The sequence below is a fragment of the Globicephala melas genome, chromosome 19 (genome assembly GCF_963455315.2).
Source record: "Globicephala melas chromosome 19, mGloMel1.2, whole genome shotgun sequence".
Taxonomy (NCBI): domain Eukaryota; kingdom Metazoa; phylum Chordata; class Mammalia; order Artiodactyla; family Delphinidae; genus Globicephala; species Globicephala melas.
Genome location: NC_083332.1, coordinates 11,379,952 through 11,393,625, shown reverse-complemented (window position 1 = coordinate 11,393,625; position 13,674 = coordinate 11,379,952). Strand labels below are relative to the sequence as shown.

General features: G+C 60.6%; 1 protein-coding gene across 1 annotated transcript in view; it reads left to right on the top strand.

Annotated features, from left to right (window-relative positions):
* The first annotated feature begins 1,259 nt into the window (after nucleotides 1-1,259).
* The window catches only part of ERFL (ETS repressor factor like), an 18,276-nt gene continuing 5,861 nt past the window's right edge, over nucleotides 1,260-13,674 (top strand). Inside the window, exon 1 of the mRNA XM_060288899.1 lies at nucleotides 1,260-1,337. The gene's annotated coding sequence lies outside the window, so the exon portion shown is untranslated. The remainder of the gene's footprint in view (nucleotides 1,338-13,674) is intronic.

Sequence of the window (13,674 nt, the reverse complement as noted above, 5' to 3'; positions counted from 1 at the left end):
GAGGCCAGTGGCTTTTTCCTTGTTATTTCAATGGGAGCGGATCCTGGGATGGGGCCCTTCCCTGTCACTGCAATTGTGGGTATGTGCTCCTGTGACCGCGTGGGCATGTGAAGGGGAGTGTCAGTGTGCCTGCCCTCGGTTCTGTCTGTGATTGTCTGTGTGTCTGTCCACATGCCCTGGGCTCGTGTGTCAAGAGGGTTTGTGTGTCAGGGATGGAGTGTAGCTGTGTATCACCATGGATCTGCGTATGTCCATGTGTCCAGCCTGTGGGTCCGCGGATCGGGGAATGGCTGTGAGTCAGGGTAGGTCTGTGTGTGCAGGCTGTGTGTCCATCTGTTGGTGTATATGCTTGTGTGTGTGTGTGTCTGCTACGGCTGTGTATCCATGTGCCCCTAGGCTGTGTCCTGTGTGTGTGTTTGCACTGTCTGTGTTAGTGTATTCGTGTGTCCCTATGTCCGTGTCTGTGTGTCTGCTACCCAGACTGTGTGTGTGCGCGCGAGTCGTGTCCAGATCCAGTTCTGCGTGTCCAGCAGGGTCACGTAGTTGCCACCTCCACCTCGTGCCCGTCGGTTTGTCCGCGCGTCCTCCTCGGGAGGGGCGGGACGCGGAGGGCAGGGAAAGGGAGAGGAGGGGGGTCTCCACCTCTCCACCCACCCCCGCCCGCAGCCCCCACTCCCTCAGTCCCGGGATCGAACCTTATTTAGAGTCGCGATTCGACATCTGTTTTCAAATTTGATCAGCTCTGAACTTTATTTTCCGAGTTTGAGGAAAATTATATTCCATCGATCGCGCTCCCGCCCCCTCCCCCGCACCGCCCGCCGCCGCCGCCGCCGCAGCCTCCATATATCTGCGCGCGGAGCCGGGCCGGGCGGCCGCGAGGGCGGGAGGCGCGCGGCGCGCGCCGCGGAGCAGCGGGAGGAGGAGGCGGAAGAGCGGGAGGAGGCGCAGGAGGCCGGTCGACCCCGCGCCCCCCGCCTCGGCCCTGCTGCCCCGCGCCTCGCTCGTGGCGCCGCCGCCCGCCCGGAGCTCCGTCCCCAGCTTCCCGCGTCTCTATCTCTCTTTGCGCGTCTCTGTTTCGGGGTCTCTCCATCTCCCTGTCTCTGCTCCGCCCCCGTCTCTGTGTCTCTGGCCGTCTCTCGGTGTCCTGGTCTCTCAGTGACTCTCGCTCCCTGCTCGCGCCCCCTCTGGCTCCGTGCCCCCCGGGGCTCCGGGCATCTCCCCCCACCCCGTCCCCCGCCCCGGTGCCCACTCTCCAGGACGTCGCGGGGGCCATGGCTGCGGGATCCGAACTTTAAACACTTCTCCCCGGACCGGTGCGGATGCGCAAGCCCCGGAAAGTGAGTGAGCGCCGCGGCCGGCGCAGGGGCGGGGATGGGGGGCGGGGATTCCTTCCCGGGGCGGGGGCCGGGCCGCGGGAGGCGCTTCCCAGAGACCTCCGGAGCTCGGCTCCCCGAGCCGGAGGCGGCGAGGCGGTTGGGGCTGCGTCCGACTCCTGGGAGGAGGGAGGGAGAGAGGGCTGGAGGTGCGCCCTCGGGGCAGGGGTCCGGGACCAGGGCGCTGGAGAGTGTGTCGAGAGCGCGGGAGATGCGGCGGTGAGAGCGCGGGCTGGCGGGCCGACCTAAGGGTGGGTCTGGACTTTTGGGGCGAGAGTCTTGGGTTTAGAGAGCAGGGCTGAGGGCTTGAAATTTGGGACCTGGGGGCTCAGAGCCAAGAGACTGGATACTTGGGATTGAGGGCGGACCGTTTGGGGCTGGGGGTCAGGACTAGGGCTGTGGATATTCGGGGCTGGGCTCAGCATGGGGTGTTGGATTGGGGGGGCCGGGAGGTCTGGATTTGGAGCTGGAGTTCAGAGCTGAGGATCTGCAGACTGGGCTCTAGATATTTGGGGTGAGGGGTCCCAGGGGCTGTGGGAAGGCCATTTGGGCCAATTCTGGGGTCTGCACACTTCTGGGCTGGGAGTGCAGGCCTGGCCGTGACCTTTGGGGGGGCGTGTCCTTCTGGGGACAGGTGGCCTAGTGCCACACACCTTTTCTGTCCCAGTCACTTCACAACTGTCCCAGGACCACGCCGGGCCACCTCTGACATCTCTTTCCTGGCTGGGTCTCTCCTCACTGACTCTCTGTCCCTGTCTCTTCCAGGATCTCTGTGTCCACCTCCAGCTCTCCCAGAATCTATCCCTCCGTCTCTGTGACTCTGTCTCTCGCAGCATCTGTCTCTACCTCTTTGGGTCCAACTCCTTAGACTGTCTCTCAGAATCTCTGTGCCTATCTCTGCCTTCCCCTATCTTTCTCAGCATCTCTCTGTCTCTGTGTCTCTGCCTCTCTCTGTCTCTCAATATCTCTCTATCTCTGTCTCTCCCAGTGTCTCTATCTCTGTCTCCCCCTCACTGGTTTCCGCTCAGATTAAGCCGGGGACCTAATTCCAGGCCCAGGATCGAATTTTCTGGCAACAAAGGGAAATAGCGAATCGATCGGTCGCTCCGGAGATTAAGAGACAAGCAGCGCGCGGATCTATCACGGCTAAACGGCCCCCCCTCCCGCTCCCCCCGCCCGGCCAGCCGCCGAGGCCCAGACGCGCTCCGCATCGCCAAGCAGCCTCAGGAGCCTCGGCTGCCCGGCAGGCCAAGCCCAGAGCTAACTGCGTGCCCTGCCGCGGGCCAGAGCCCTGGGCGGGGTGGGAGAGCACAGCTGGCCCCGGGGGAGGGGTGGAGGGGGTAATGAGTGAAACGGAGGCAGCACACCACCCCAAAGAGTCGTGCTGCACACACCTGTGGCCTCAGGTGACACCTTTCACCCACACCTGTCTATCAACGCACCTGTCACATCGATGTTCCCCCTTTGGACCTCTAGGTAACATTCGTCTCCTTATACCTGTGCCCTGTAGGTAACCCCTCTCCTCCACACCTGTTCCCTTCATCTGCCCCTATAGGTATCACCTGTTTCCTTTCACCTGCCCCCCCCCTCCCCCCCGCCCAGGTAATACTCGTCCCTTGAAACCTGCTTCAAAGATGCCCGTGATATAGCTTACCTGCACCTCCAGGTAACACCTGTTCTCCAAAATTTGCCCTTTCCCCCTGAATGCCTGCATCTGTCTCATTTCATACCCCATTATCCCCTTCCTACCTGCACGTGCACCACCCGACCTGCCCCCCCCCCAAAGCTCTAAACACACTTGTTTCTCACACATCTATATTTCTTCATCTCTGTCTCCCCTCAGGCAGTACCTGTTCACTCTCTCACACACACCCTTTCCTTTGCCTGTAGGCACTCACACGTGCGTCCTCCTTCTCTGTCCTCAGGTAACGCTCCCTCCCACCCTCCTGGCTCTCACCCGTACCTCTCCCTTGCGATGCTGGCCTTGTCTACCATCACACCGGTCCTTCCGGAAGAGCGTCCCACGCACTGTCACTTGAGAACACACCTGCTTCGTGGCACTCTCTCTGCCTGCACCTAACTCCCTCACACTCCATCTCCCATAATTTAACATAAGTACACCTACTTCCAAAGGCTTCCCCCATACCTGTCATTTCAGGTAACTCATCCCAGACAGCAACACATGCGCCAACCCCACGTGTCTCCTAACCACCCCCGCCCCCCCGCCCCCGCACCTGATGGCTCACACATGCGACAGCCCCCAGGTGTCATGTGTATCCTTCTTCCTCCGGTCCCTCCCCTGCCATGATGTCTCCTACAAGCCCTTGTGCTCTGAAAGCCCCACCAACCCCACCTGCACACTTGCTGCTGGCCTTGCGTCCGACTCCTCCCTGTCTCTCTGTCTCTGTCTCTCTGTGTCTCCCAATGTACGGCTTCACACTTATGCATGTTTGGGCAGAGAATCTGTCCTTGGCCACAGGTACCTGCTTCACCTGTATACCTGTCCTTCAGGTACTACCTATCCATCTCTCTTCTCTTCCCACATACCTAATTTCCCATGTTTCTCACTTCCTTTTTCTTTGCCTCACAAGGTCACACCAACATCTCCACACATCTGCCCGTTGCTCACCTGTCTACCTCAGGCGTCACCTGCTCCGGTACCGCGTTCAGTCATTTCTTCAGCAAACAAGTACTGAGCCCTCCACATGCCACCTCCTTAATCTCTCTCTGCTTTCTCTCTTCATCCGGGTCTCTGCCATACCCCTGGCCTCCCCACTCCTGCCCCACGGACGTGCACCTGACACCCAAAACTGGGTCCCCCTCTAGCCTTCTCCTCCCCCCACATCCATGTAGCCCTCATTCCTTCATAGCTTTTTCAGATGCTGTGCACCCACCCCACCCCTCTCAACCACCTGCCCACACAACCTGTCACCCCCACCCCTTTAGAGCCTAACTTTCAGATCCCTACACCCGTCTCCAGCCAGCTCCCCTCTAGTAAGACCTGTCTGTCCCTTTTCATAGAACCTGTCACCAGCCATCTACCTCCTCAGGGAACACCTTTCTCAGTGAGCATAAGTAACACCTGTAGCATTTGTTAAACACATGTAATACCTGTTCCCAGCCGACCACACACCTGCCCGCTGCAGCGTGCAGAAGCCCTTAAGTCAGAGGTTCTCAGACTGTAGCAGGCATTGGAAAGATCTGGAGCGCTTGTGGACCACAGAGGCCTGGGTCTCACCACAGAGACCCTGGTGCAGCAGGTCTGATGAGGACCCTGAAACTCTGCATTTCTAACAAGCTCCAGGTGATGCTGCTGCGGCCACTGCTGCGGCTGGGTCACGGACCACTCACGAGTAGCACCTGCTCCTAACAGGTCCCCGCTACTTCTTATTAAACCCATCTCTGTGACAGGCGGTGTCCTCACTTCTTCATATCCATTGTCTCATTTCATCCTCGCAAGACCCTTATGAGGCAGGCCCTTAACCCTTATTCCCATTTTGCAGAGAAGGAAACTGAACCCAGAGAAATGGAGTCATTTCTGGGCTCAGAAGCTGGTAGATGTTGGAGATTTGCCTCCAGGCATCCGGGTGTCCGTGCCCCCCACACCTGCCTATCAGGTGACTGCCTTCTTCCATAGATACTGTCCACCTTGTCACTCCGGCATCATTTGCTTCCCAATCACCTGCCAGCTACACCCCAGCCTCACATTGTCCCTCCACTCCTGCCCTCGGACATGCCCCACCTCCCTGCTGGCACACCTGTCTCTCTCTGACACTGACTCCCCTGGGCCGAGCTTGTCATCCTCATCCTGGCTCCCACCTGCCCCCCAAGCTGCATGGAACCAGCAGCCTCCTGCCAACACACACCTGTCTCCCCAGATACACCTTGGTCTCCAGAACTACTCATCTCGCACCTCTTTCCCAGCTCCTGTTTCCTATCTGCCCACTTGTCTTTTATCCCCTCTCTCTACTCCATCCCTGCTCCGTCTGCCCATCTCCCCCCATCTGCCTATCCCTGAATCTGAATCTCTCTGTCTCTCTCTGTCCTGTCTCTTTTTCTCCCTCCCTGTGTTCTCTGTATTTCTCCATTTCTGTGTCTCTCAGTGTCTCTGTATCTCTCCCTATCTCTTTATAGCACCCTGACTCTCTGTTTCTCTGTGTCCTGCACTCTCTCATTCTCTCTCTGTCACCTCCCTCCTCTTCTGTCTCTGTCCCTTGCCCTCCCCTCTGATGGTGGAAATCTTGGGGGGCTTGAAGTTAGACTGTCCCGCATTTGAGTCCAGGCATCACCACTCACCCCTGTGGGACTTTGGCCAAGTTACTTTCCCTGTCGGAGCCTCAGTTTCCACATCTGTGAAATGGGCATCGTGGCAGTTGCTACCTCCCAGGTTGTGGTAAGGATGGGATGTGGAGGGAAGCGAGAGAACTGGGGGCAGATAGGGGCCAACCTTCCCTCCGTGGGTCCCTCTCTGTTCTTGTCTCTTTCCCAGGGCTGCAGCCCCACCCGGCTGTCAGTGGAAGCGTGTGTGGTGGGGGGAATGGAGGGAGATGTGGGCAGAGGCGTCCTGGCCGGCTGAGGCCTGGGCATGGGACCCGGTGTGGGGCTGGGGACAGAGATCGATCCGCCTTGGCGGCAGTGCGCGGGCCAGGATTGCATCTTGTCACAATAATTTATTGCTCTCATCCCATCTGATCGATGGCGCTGAATTAGCACCGCGTGGTGCCCCTGGAGCCCCGAGCCTCCCCCAGCCCAGCCGGACCCTGGCCCTTCTCTGGCCCTTGTGGGATCCCTGAAGCCCAGGCACCCAGTTCCAGCCAGCCCAGGCCCCACACCTGGCTCCAGGCACGGGGGTCCTGCCCTCCGTCCCTAACGTCTCTGCCCCCTCGCCCCAGGTCTTGCCTCCCCACCTCCATCTCAGCCCCTGGGTCTCTGCCTTTCTGTCCCTTGACTCACCATCTCTCTGTCTCTGTTCCCCTGCCTCACTCCCTTTAGCCTGAGTTCCATTTTAATAGTATTTCCTGAGCACATACTTGGTGCCCAGCCCCATGACCAGGACACGCAGCCTCCCTGCCCCTTGGCCAGTACAGTCCAGAAGGGCTCTCGTGGTCTCTTGGCTCCTGGGACTGGCTGATCACACTTGCCTTCGGTTCCCTGCCCCTCCACCCGCCTCCCCAGCACCACCAAACCGAGGTCATTGCCCCTACACGTCTGTCACTGTCGCTGGTAGAGGGCATGGGGCCAAAGGGTCCAGCCCAGGCAGTAGGGCAGGGCCTGGGGTGTGAGGATGGGACGGGGAGACAGCTGCAGTTGAGGGTCAGCTTGGTGTTGGGAAGAGGGTGGGATTCAGGACGAGGCAGGGGTTGGAGCTGGGCTTGGAATGGGGCAGGTGGAGGTGAGGAGGGGTGGGGGAGGGGTGGCTTTTGGAGTTGGGGTGGTAGCCAGGAGCTAGGTCAGGCCCGGTGGGGACACTGACCCCACCCCCCAGGACGGCTGAAGGGCCAGGGTGGGTGTCAAGGTGGCCGTGAACCCGCACTTGGGATCTGCCTGGGCCAGCTGACGGATTCACTTTCCTGAGGCTCCGGCCTCTGCCCTGCAGCTCCCCGCAGCTCTCCCTCATCCTCTCCTTTGCCTCTGCCCTAATCCCTCAATTTTCCGCATCTCTGCCCCCTCCTCTGCTTCCTCCCTGACCCGGGGTCTCTCCTCCCAGCAGCTCTCTCCCCGTGACCTCCAGCTCTAATTTACTTTGTGAAGCCTCTCTGACTCACTCCCCTTTCCTGGGTTTCCCTAACTCCATCTCCCGCCCTGTCCCGGTGTCTCTGTCTCTCTCTTTGCTTGTCGCTCCCTCTCTGTCTTTGTGGGACTCTCTCTGGCCTCCCATCTTTTCTCTGGGTCTCTCCCATCTCTGTTCCAATCTATTTCCTGCTCTGTGCTGCTTCCCTCTTCTCTGTCTCTCTCTCGCCATCACGCTGTCTCTCTGTCTCTGTCTCTCTCCCTCTGTGGGTGTCTCTCCCTCTCTGTCTCCTCCCACCCCTGCGCTTCCTCCATCTCTCTGGGTCTCCCAGGGGAGGGGCAGGCGTGGGGGAGCAGCCTGGGCTCCGGGTCCGTCTGCGGTTGCTGCGCCTCCCTCCCTCTCCCTTCCCCCAGCGCTGTTTGGTAGGCGGGGTGCGTGGCACTGCGGCTCCCACCTCCCCGGGGACGCTCCCTCGCCAGCCCCCCCCAATGACACCGTTCCGCGCGCTGGCCACAGCCCCAGGGACATCCGTGCAGAGGCTGGGGCTCAGGGAGAGAGACAGAGACCCACAGAGACACACACCGCCCCAGACAGAGACGCCAGCTAGAGGGAGAGACAGGGTGAGGGTGGGTGTGAGGTCTCCATCCCTCCCTGGCTTCGTGCCTTCCAAGCACCCCATACCCGGTGCCACAAACACACCTCCAGGCTGGAAGCTGGTGCCCCATCTGTCTGACAAACTACCCCTCTGTCTGTCTTGCACAGTCAGCCTGGGCAGAGGTTCCCGTGTGTGTGTGTGGGTGTGTGTGCGCGCGCGCGTGCGCACGCACGTGCATGTGTGCAAGCTATCTGGACTGTGTGTGTCTGTGGTGTGTGACAGTGTGGTGGTGGGGGCTTGGCTGTCCTTTTGTGGGACTGTGACTTGTGTTGCAGCACGTGTAAATGTGACGTGTGGAGATGTGTGTGTTCCTGGGCACAGTGACTGTGCGTGCGTGAGAACCTGGGATTGAATTAAGCCACACGTGTCATGTTTGTGAGCATGTGTGTGACTTGGGTGTGATGCTCAGCTGTCTGGTGTGTGACAGCCCCAAAACTTTAGGGCTGTTGCCGTGTCCGGAGTTTCCGAGTCCGGTGGCCACACGGTGTGTCTGAGTGACCAGGACAGGACAGCCCACATCTCTGAGGGCCAGGAGATGAGAAGGCTTGATAGCCCAAGGGAGACGGGGTGGAAGGACCGAGAGTGCCACCCAGGTGGGACCCCAGGGGCCAGGCTGGTGAGCGTGCGTGTGAGGAACACGCAAAGGACTAGCTGTGGACACGGTCACAGAAATCCCCGCACATCTCCGTATTGCAGATTGGCTGTGTGAGCGTGTGGGGCAAGACCTCGTTGTTAAGGGGGTGCTGTTGTGTGTCTGGGCCTGTGGGCTTGTGTCTGAGCCTGGGATCAGACATGTAAGGGGTGTGTGTGCGTGTGCGTGTGCGTGTGCGCGCGCAGTCGTTTTGGAAGGCTGGACGTAACGAGCTGGATGAGGCGTTCATGACAATTAAGTGACATACTGTGTGTGACCAGCCATGAAGGGTGTTGAAGGCTGTGTGTGTGGGTGTGTAGTCACGTGTGACTGTCGGATGGTACATGTGTGTACTACGGTGTGAACCAGTGCCCGGCGATGTGTGGGGCTGAGCCCCTGATGTCGTGTGAGCGTCAGCCCGTGTATGGTACTGCTGTGAGTGTGTCATGGGTGCCTGTGTTTTGTGTGGGGATGAGGCAGCTCTTGAATGAGCCAGCCTGTTGTGGGGATGACACTGTGTGCCCTTGAGAGAAGTAGTGAGAGGTGTGTGTGTGTGTGTGTGTGTGTGTGTGTACGTGTGTACACACAGAGACACCCCTGCCCAGGGTCAGGCCAGAGCATTTGGTGGATGTGGGCACGGGTAGGAGAGGGTGACCTGGGGAGTGTGGGGCAAGTCCGGGCAGGAGAGCCCCTGTCACCCTCCTGACCCCGTCCTCCCCGGGACAGCCATGGGGTCTCATTGGTGCCAGTGATGGGAGGTCCTTGAGCCTAGGTTTGGACGTGGCATGGACGTGGCATAATCTGTACGGTCAGGTGTGCGGTGAGCACGTGCTAATATAGTGTGTGACGGCAGGCATCCGGCTGTGCGCACCCAGATGGCACACTGTGTGTGGTGTGTGAAGCGCGTCTAGTGGTGTGTGTCCAGAGAGAGTGTGTGCGTGCACCGGGGCCTGCTGTGTGTCTCAACTGTGTGCACAGGTGTGTGCTACACGGGTGTGTGGTGTAGGGAGGTGTGTGTCCCCAGGGTGGGTGCAGATGGAGTGTTGGTGTGAGTGTGTGTGTCCGGGTGTGATGTGTATGCCTGTCGGGGTGTGTGCGCGTGTGCGTGCAGGGGGCCAAGGGAGAAGGGTCTTGGGCCGCATCTCTCTCCTCTTTAGACAGAGCCCCAGAGAAGATATGAAATTTAAAAAAAAAATCAATTTTCATTCCACTTGTGCAGATCGTGTTAAGGGGAGGCGGCGGTGGGGGGGGCTGGGTGAGGGATGAAGGGGCTGGGGTGAGGGTGTGAGGCCCGAGGCGGCTCCCGAGGCAGCCGGAGCAGCTTAGAGACATCAAAACAACTGGTTAAACCCCAGCCCAGGGGGCCGGGGTGATGGGGGCCTGAGGAGACAGAGGCAAAGAGAGATGGGGAGAGACAGAGAGGGACAGAGACCGGGAGAGACAGAGACACCCAGAGACAGAGACAAGAAACAGAGACACTCAGAGATGGAGATATTTGGAGAGAGAGGCAGACAGAGAGATGGGGCCACAAAGACCCTGAGAGAGAGAGAGACAGAGAGAGGAGAGACACTGACACCCAGCAGGCCTGAGAGAGGCTGGGATCTGTCTCTAGTGAGACAGCAGCAGGGGCAGGCCTGGGCCAGCGCGCGCCTCACACACGTGCACACGCAGGGACAGGGGCTGGCTTGGGACATCCACAGATGGATGGGTGGATGGACAGACAGCTGGACAGATGACGGCAGGAGCATCAGGGCCCCAGGGTGGGGTTATCTCTGAGTGCCCAGCCCACCCAGTTGGGCTGTGGGTCTGAGCGTGGCTCTGTGTGTGTGTGTGTGTTTGTGGCCTGGCGGTGGCTGGCTGTGTTGTGTGGTGTGTGCACCCGTCTCCTTGCGTGACGGAGCACGTGTGCACGCGGGGTCTCTGGTGCTTGTCTGTGTGACTCGGGTGCTCTCGTGTCACTTGTGTGTGACTGGCTTGGCTGTGCTGCCGTGTGTGCCTGGGTGTGTCTCTGTTTCTGTGTGGCACTGTGTCAGCGTGTGATTGTAGGTCTCTGTGACTGTATTTGATTGTGAGCCTTGGTGTAGGAGAGTGTGCCTATGTTAGTGTGTGTCTGTCTGTGATATATGGTTGTGTCTTTGTTTCTGTATGGGACTGAATGGCTGTGTGTCTCGTGCATATCTGTGTATAACTGTGTGTGTGTCTCTGGGTTGATGTCTATGACCAGGATGGTGTGTGTGTGACTATTTTGACACACATGTCTGTCTGTTGTGTGAAACATGGTGGTATGTGTGCCTGGGTTGCTGTGTGGGTCTATGTGATGTGTGTCAGTTGTGACAGTCTTGATGTGTACGAGTGTGTGGACACGTGCCTCACACATCTTTGTGCTGTGTGTTGTGTGTGCCAGTGTGGCGTGTGTCACTTTGTTGAGCTGTGGCAGTGTGGTGCGTGTGCCTGGGTCGGCGTGTGGGTCTGTGTAGCTGCTTTGCAGGGAGAGGAGGAAGGGCCGCTCTCGCCCACCCAGCCCCTCTCCACACTGCTGCGCGCACACGCACACGCGCACACACATATTCGGTGCCATGGCTGCGGGCGGTGGAGATGGGGGGCGGGGGGTATGGAGGAAGCAAAATAAAATTAAAAATTAAAGCTTGCCCGGAGTCCCCATCCGCCCCGCACGGACTGACTGGGAGGGTCGGGGTTGCAGCAGGCAGCTCCCCCTCTGCAGTCACTGGGGCTGTGTGTCCGTCCTTGTGTCCGGTGTCCTGCCAGGCCCCTGCCGGGGCCGCAGCCCCAGCCCCGCAGGCCCTGCTCCCCCACATCGGTCGATCTGCGATCAATGGGGCCAGGGGGGCGCCAGGGGCAGGGCGAGATCAAAGGGGCCCCAAGAGACGGATGCTGGGACAGAAACAGAGATTCGGAGATGGGGAGACAGAGACAGAGAGACATGGAGACAGGGATGTTGGGAGGAGAGATGTGGGGACCCAGAGACAAAAAAACAGGGTGCTGTGGAGACGCAGAGAGGTGAGGACCCAGGGACGGAGAGACATGGGGACCCAGAGATGCGGCGCTGCACCCCGGACAGTCAGGGCAGACATGCAGGGAAGGGGTCGAACCAGAGGGGGTGGGGGCCGGTCCCCGTGGGCCTGACAGGACACGGGAGGGGGACAGAGACGGGAGAAGAGGCGGGCAGAGACCTCGAGATGGCAGAGATGCGAGCGGGAGAGAGATGAGGGGGGAGCGTGGGAGCAGGCCCCGGAGCGCCGATCCCACGGCTCCTCGTTATAACGTGTCCGGAGGAGGCGGCGGGGAGTTGAAAGCGTCGGGAAGAGAAATCAAAACCAACACGGAAATGAGAGGGGCCAATAGGGGGTGGGGGTGGGGGGGTGCGGAGGCAGGAGGGAGGGGGGCCCAGAGAGGCAGGGAGAGCTGGGGAGGTGGGAGAGAGGTGGACGGGGCGAGGTGCGGGGAGTCGGGGGACAGAGGGAGATGGGGAGGGAGGTGGGGGCAGAGAGACGGAGAGAGTTAGAGAGGGGAGAGGAGGGGGGAAAAGAGACAGATGGTGCAGAGAGAGCGAGAGATGCAGGACCTGGGGAGACCGGGGGAAAGAGACAAGAGAAGGGATGGGGGACGGGGAGGGACAGACCTGGAAAGAGATGGGGGAGCAGACGTGGAGGACGGAGAAGTAGGGAAAGACTGAATGATGGAGGGAGAGAGACAGAGACAGACAGGGGGAGAGAGCTGAGTGGAGAAAGGTGGGGAGAGACACCCCAGGTTGAGGGGAGACAAGGAAGGAGGGAGGAGACAGAAAAATGGAAAAGAGATAGTGGGAGGAGACAGAGAAGGGACAAGAGAGACAAAGAGGGAGAGAGAGACAGGGAGGGAGATAAACAGAGAAAGTTGGGGAGCTGGGGTGAGATGGGGGTGTGGGAGCGAGGGCGGAGGGGCTGCCCCCAGGAGGGTCTGAGTGCTGGAGGGAGCGAGGGGGAGGAGCCTCCGTAGACACGGGGCTGGGGGCTGGGGTGAGGGTGACCGTGGGAGACCGGACAAGTGTGAGGGCAAGTGGGCTAAGTCCCCTCTGGTGCCCAAGGGGTGGGGTGGGGCTTACGGGGGACAGTGTGTATGGGATCTTCTGAGCAGCCGGGCGTGTGACAGGGACGGTGTGTATAAGAGTGTGTGACGGGGAGGGGTGCGGGGGTATCTGAGGGGCTTGCGTCTAAAGGAGGGAGGCTGAGGACAGCGCGCCCTCTGAGAGGTGGGGACTGGCGGGGTGGAGTGGTGAGAGGCAGAAGGATCTGGGGGTTGGGGTGTCTGGGATGGGCCTCTGACAGGAGCAGATGTCTGAGGGTGTGGGTGACCTAGGGTGAGGTCTGGGTGGTGGGGTATCTGAGGCAGAGGGCTGACAGAAAGGGGAAAGGGTCTGAGAGACAGGGATGGGCAGGGGATGGAGTGTCTCAGGAGAATTAGGTAACTGAGGAGAGGGGTGTCCGAGGGAGTGGGGATCTGAAAGGGGGGACCTGTTGTGGTGGGGGAGCCAGATACAAGGGGTGTCTGAGGGGGGCTGTCTGGGGGGGAGGCAGGTCTAAGGGGAAGGGGTGTCTGGGGGGGAGGCAGGTCTAAGGGGAAGGGGTGTCTGGGGGGAGGCAGGTCTAAGGGGGAGGCAGGTCTAAGGGGAAGGGGTGTTGGGGGGAGGCAGGTCTAAGGGGGAGGCAGGTCTAAGGGGAAGGGGTGTCTGAGGAGGGCTGCCTGCCTGCGGGGAAGCAGGCCCAAGTGGTGGGGGTCTGAGGGGAGCAGCAGGTCGAAGGAGGGGCCTCTGCGGGAGCACTTATGCGGGCGCTGGGGGCCCGCTCTGCGGGGTGGTGAGGCGGAGGGCAGGGCGGGCAGGGGCTGGGCCTGCCCCCTCCCAGCCTGTCGTCGGGACGGCCGCCCGCCCGGTGCTGGCCGGCTCTGGGCCGACAGATGAGAGCTCCGGGCCGCGTGGGAGCTGGATGCGGCAGCCCGGGGGTCAGCCGGGAGGGGCGGGGTGGGGCCAGGAGGTTGGCAGTGGGAGAGACTTGGGGCAGCCACAGAGAGAGACAGAGGGAGACCCAGAGACGGACCCTGAGAGGTCTGGCGAGAGGCGAGGGATGGAGAGACCGCGGCAGAGACGGGGCGGGGTGGGCGGGCGGCGGGAGCCAGCGAGGGTGAGTGAGTGAGTGAGTGAGGAGCGAGGAGGGAGGCTGGGAGCCCCTGGTTCGTGATGGGGCGCAGAGGAAGGGGAGGCTGCCGGGAGGACTGGCTGGGAGGGAAG